Source organism: Manduca sexta, unplaced genomic scaffold, assembly GCF_014839805.1.
Source record: "Manduca sexta isolate Smith_Timp_Sample1 unplaced genomic scaffold, JHU_Msex_v1.0 HiC_scaffold_2496, whole genome shotgun sequence".
NCBI classification, from domain to species: Eukaryota; Metazoa; Arthropoda; class Insecta; order Lepidoptera; family Sphingidae; genus Manduca; species Manduca sexta.
In genome coordinates this window covers 17254-22801 of record NW_023593466.1, presented here as the reverse complement: position 1 = coordinate 22801, position 5548 = coordinate 17254, and the positions used below count along the sequence as shown (strand labels likewise).

The 5548-nt window shown below is 35.9% G+C and overlaps 1 long non-coding RNA gene across 2 annotated transcripts; it reads left to right on the top strand.

The window, feature by feature from the left end:
* The first annotated feature begins 1174 nt into the window (after nucleotides 1–1174).
* LOC119192226 lies at nucleotides 1175–4250 on the top strand. 2 transcript variants are annotated; one of them, XR_005113597.1, is made up of 3 exons: nucleotides 1175–2371; nucleotides 3543–3638; nucleotides 3808–4250. It is a non-coding gene; the product is annotated as an uncharacterized LOC119192226 (long non-coding RNA). The 2 variants fall into 2 exon arrangements; XR_005113596.1 differs by having other exon boundaries at nucleotides 1175–2407.
* Nucleotides 4251–5548: the final 1298 nt, after the last annotated feature.

Below are 5548 nucleotides of genomic sequence, written 5' to 3'. Positions count from 1 at the left end.
TTCAAACAAAGAACAGAAGATAGCAGGCGATCAAAATTTTATCCTGTAAGAAAAGATGCATTTTCTGCCAAGGGGCACACTTTAACGATCAATGTCATGAAGTGAAAGGTATCGAAGAAAGGAAGGCAGTTATAAAGGATTTGTGTTTTATTTGTTTGAAACCCAAACACCATGGCAAGGCCTGCTCCTTTGAAGTAGAATGCCCGCACTGTAATCAAAAAGGAATCCATAATAGAGCACTGTGCCCAAAGAAATTTCAAGCATAAATGTAAAGTTGTGTACAAACTACGATATAGTTTTTTTTATTCTTCCGTCCAAATAAATAAAAAGGCAACAGTTATTATTATTCATTATTGTTATCTGGTAAAATAAAGCTAGACAATATTTTTTAATTGATAAAATCTAATTTGTATAAATACCATCCGGGAGTATTCATGAAAGACCTGTATAAATGTTAGCAGTCATAATATATTTTTAATCATCTGTTGCTACTAGATTGAGCTTACCAGATCTACCGGTGCGTAGCGCGAAACTTGAATTGCTATGGGATTTAGAATCTATAGGTATTACACATCTTCGTAATGACAGTCTGGAAGAATAGGCGGTAGGATAGTTTAATGATTTAATTTAATTTTGAACTTTAATTTCAATGTTTGAAAAATCTGTTAAAGCCCTTAGATTCAAATTCATTGTTGTTATATGAGCCAAATTTTAAGAATTGACCTTGAAGAAAGAGTTAGTACTTAGTATGGAGTTGGTATTAGTAGTAGTAGTAGTCTCAATTTATGATCCATGCGAATATGCAATTCCAATAATACTACCAGATAAAATATTACATAAAGATTTATGAACGTCTCATGAAATGTGCGGTTAAGTATCTTAAGTTTAATAATATAACTCGACAATATTTCTGGACATATAGTCAAAGGACTAGATTTTTAAGAACTATTTGAATGATTGGTTAATAATAGTAACGATTATAAATTCTTGTTTGGCGGGGGAGGGTCTCGCGAAATAAATTTTAGGTAAATAGTTAGCCTCTAGACACCAAACAGCCCAAGTAAGAAAGGGACATGTCTAGCTATTAGAGCCATACATTTAGAAATAGTACACGATTTGACAGCAGAAGAAGGCTTACTTGCTCTTAGAAGAATGATATCGACTAGAGGGTACCGACAATCATAACTTCAGATAATGCGTTATATTTCAAACTTATATCATAAATAGTATCAAAACCGTATTGCATCCAGAATCAAATCCAATGGAGATTTATACCAGAACTGGCTCCACGGTTTGGCGGTTTCTATGAAAGATTAATAGGCTTGGTTAAGCACTGCATGAAGAGGACGTTTCAGAAACACTTACTGAAGGATACCCAGTTGATGACAGTAATGAAAGAAATTGAGGCAATATTAAATACGAGACCATTAATGACTGTAGACACTAAAATGGAACATGTTCTCACACCAGCCGACTTCCTTACAGCTGGTAGATGTATCACCTTAGTAGATTCGCAGGAAAAATTACTACTAGAAGGTGCAACTACAAAGGTAGACCTAGTAAAGAGCTGGCGAAAAGTTAGAATAGTTCTAGAGGAGTTAAAAGAAAGGTTTGAAAACCAATATCTTCCGAGCCTGAGGGAACAATATTGGAATTCTCACAATGATCCTAGAATATTATCGAAGGAGTTACCTAAAGTAGATCAGATTGTACAGATCAAAGAAAATAAAAACCGTGAAGATTGGAGAGTTGGCAAAATAGTTTCTCTTATTAGAGGATCTGATAGTTAATGGAACCGATTAACGAGATTGAATTACCTATTGACAATGCAGAGTCGATCAGAGGTGATAGCACAGTAATAAATGAAATTAGCAATAATTTAGATGAACAACTAGATAAAATACCACTCCGTATAGCGAAAGTTTAGGCGCTGAAAAAGATAAGAACGGACGAAGGAGTTGTCAAATCAATATCTCTTTCCTTTCGGGCGGGAGTGTCGCGAAAGGTCGCGAAATCATTGAAAGGCTGGCAACACCAAAGTGAGTATTTGCTGATGTATACATAGATATTGTGAGTATGTTCCTATATTTACGCAGATATTGTGAGTATCTTTCACCAAATATAAGTATATTATATTATGAATATTGTCCATAGATAGAATACTATATCGTCTATGTGTATTAAGTGAGTTTTGCACACTTTTCTGTTGAGAGTACCGCGTACAGAATATATCTTGCATGAGTGAGTGAGTGGTTTACTGTAGTACCAACATTCCCTGACTATAAAGTTACAATATGGCCGAAAGTACAAATGCGCGCCATTTAAGTAGAACTTTGAAGTTGTGTTTAACTAAAGATCTAAACATATAAATGTGAGTGGGTTTTGTGTTACTTTTCTATTCGCACATGTGAGTTGGCTTTTGTTTCACTTTAGATTTATAAGTGAGTGAGTTTATGTTTTACTTGCAATTCACACACGTGAGTCGGTTTAAGTTTTCCTTTTATTCACATTACATTCATTTCACTTTGATTTATGCAACACTGAATGCGGCACATATAACTTATAACACTCTAACTTGTTTGTCATACAGTGAATGATCATTTACTTAGCTTAATTTACCTGTATACAGAATTTACCGTGTAAACTAGACATCTACCCGCTGTAAGCGTGTTAATGTCTCCAAACTGAGAAATTACATATGACTAATTTGAAGGGTGTTTATACTTACATTTACATTTGAGACGTCGTGTCGTTCCAGAGTGATAGTATGTCCGTATAACTTGTAACTTACCTAAATGAATATCTCGCCGTATGTTCTCGTCTGAGAGATTCCGCGTGGAGAGGAACTTACAACCACGCCCTCTGGGTTCTGATGCTCTGAGCGATTCCACTTACCTACATCCTTATTCCTTACCTACCTACATCCTTATTCCTTACTTACCTACATCCCTGTCTCCAACTTACCGGAATCGGTACTCCGATCGATTCCACTTACCGGGATCGGTACTCCGATCGATCCCACCTTACCGGAATCGGTACTCCGATCGATTCCACTTACCGGGATCGGTACTCCGATCGATTCCACTTACCTAATGGAGTCTGATGCTCTGAGCGATCCCTTATGGTGGGGAATTTATAGCCACAAAGCGGTGATCCGTGAGTCATCCGGCGGGAGGCGACCAGCAATCGCCCGGTACTTCCCTCGTAGAGTGGGGGAGGATCCGATTTAATTGTGCTTTCACATTAGTAATCTAACTCTGAGATGATGCCGAAAAGGCGCTATAACAATTGCGGCTTAGTTTATGCACTTACTTAATGTACCAAATCAGAACCTGGAACGTCGCGTTACCTGTTTACTATTTTTGGCACCCTTAGGACTAATATAAAGCTTTGGCTCTAACTTATATTTACGAGACTGAACTTGTACTAAATTACTATTCTAATCTTGACAAGATAACCATCCAGTATCAGTTCTATAAGTCCTGGTAGCCTACTCACTGGCATTGCGACAGCAATGTCATAGACTCATTTATAATTAACAGGAGCGGTCTCTCTGATGTGACACGATAAGGAATTTGCCGCCATCTAGGAATGTTGTCTTGGAAAACCACAGTCCGTATAACACAGAACATTACAAGGTATGTCATGATGCTGTTATTTTTCGTTTCCTTCCGACATATGATCAACTTATTAAAAAACCCTTACTCATAAATGCGAAGCAGATTTAGACATATTTGATTTTGTTCTCATATCAAGAGATAACCTACACTTACACACATTGAACATACCTATTTTATATTTTATTAGGTGCGACATCATCGCACGTGATATTTTACCTTTTCGCCACTAAACCCCCAAACGGGCGAAAACACCGAGATAGTGAAAAGAAAATCCAACATATTGCAAAACTCGAAGATCGAACCCTAGACCTTCAGCACTGTAGTCGTATCATATAACTACGCCACTGAGGCAGTAGGTACCAGCTGACATTTACATATGTACAGCCTGATCTGCATGGATTTGATATTTAACATCTTCATCTTCGATATAGTTATAAAAGAAATTTAATGTATCGACAGTGGTCTTACTCTATTAGTCGGAATTGTCTTTTAGTAATAAATTTTATGCATAAGATGTACTTACTTATTTAGTAGGTCAGTGTGCAAAAATAAGGTGATTCATTTATGTTGTAAGTATAAACATTAAAAGTGATTTTTGTTTGAGTAGGGATACGATGAACTCACTAACAATTCGTCCGATTTATATTTCATTTAAAAATATTTATTGTGAACCTGAACCGGCGAACTTCGTACCGCCTAACAGTCGAATCTTTTTTTTTTTTTTTAATACTTATTTTGCTATTCAGGACACCGGGTCAGCGAGTAAGATAAAAAAAGAAAAAAGAACGTTGATACGTCAACAATTACAATACTATGTAAAAAAATAAAAATTATAAAACCCTTTAAAATTCTTTCCATCTAACGACACTCAATTGTTTTGCCTTCCCGGAACCCCTCCACTAACACTAAACTTTACGGTATGGTATTAAAGTTCAAATTGAGTTCTAAGTATTATTAGGAATCTTTTGTATGGAAATATAGAAAAGTGTTGTTTTTAGACTTTTTCAGGCAATTTTTTTAATTTTCTCTCCGTAAGAACCATCCTCGTACTTTAAGGAATAATTGGTTCAGCTGCTCTCGAGATTTGCGCTTAGCAAGACATTCAGTGATTTATTTTTATATTATAGATTTCAATATGTAATAAAATCATAACCCATTCCGATTTGCATTTATTTTCTTTCATCCTAAGATATTTTTATTACGTAGATACGTTGTCCGAGCTCAATAGCTTACTAACTTTTTGTATTTTTATAAATAAAATGCCTTCCTGTGTTTTTAGACGATGTACAATTTATACTTACTCCAACAGTGAATAAAAAAAACGTTTCATTTCATACTTTAGTTATTACTAACGTATGAAATTAAACGTTTTAAACTAACCGCGACAGTGGTTGGAGGATGACTAAGTAAATGTCGGGCAATTACCTTGTTTTCGTCTTGCCAATTTTGAGCTCGGACAACGTATCTACGTAATAAAAACATGTTAGGTCGGGACGACAAAAATTTCCAATGACACACAGTCGCTATTTAACAATCGCGAGGGTCTCGTGGTATATATTCCCTGTTTTTGAAAATTGGAGGTCATGTTTAGCATTTAGGACATCTCTGTACGGTCATCCTTCACACCAATAAATGGAATTTCGATATATCGGTGACTTGGACCACCGTGCACATGGCAACACTGGTTTTGGCTCACTCCGTCACGTCAGCGGGGGTGGACGGTGGACACTTGGAACATTTTGTGTGGATCAAGATTTTGTAAGAATAATTATGTATCTTAATTCCCTTATATAGAGTTTAGTTTCGGTTGACTAAACTTAAGGTTACATCTTGTATCAACATAATAGAACTAAAAATCTAGAAAGTATGTTGGCTATCATGATAGCTTACATATGTGTTTGCATTTGTGTATTTTATTTATTTTGTGT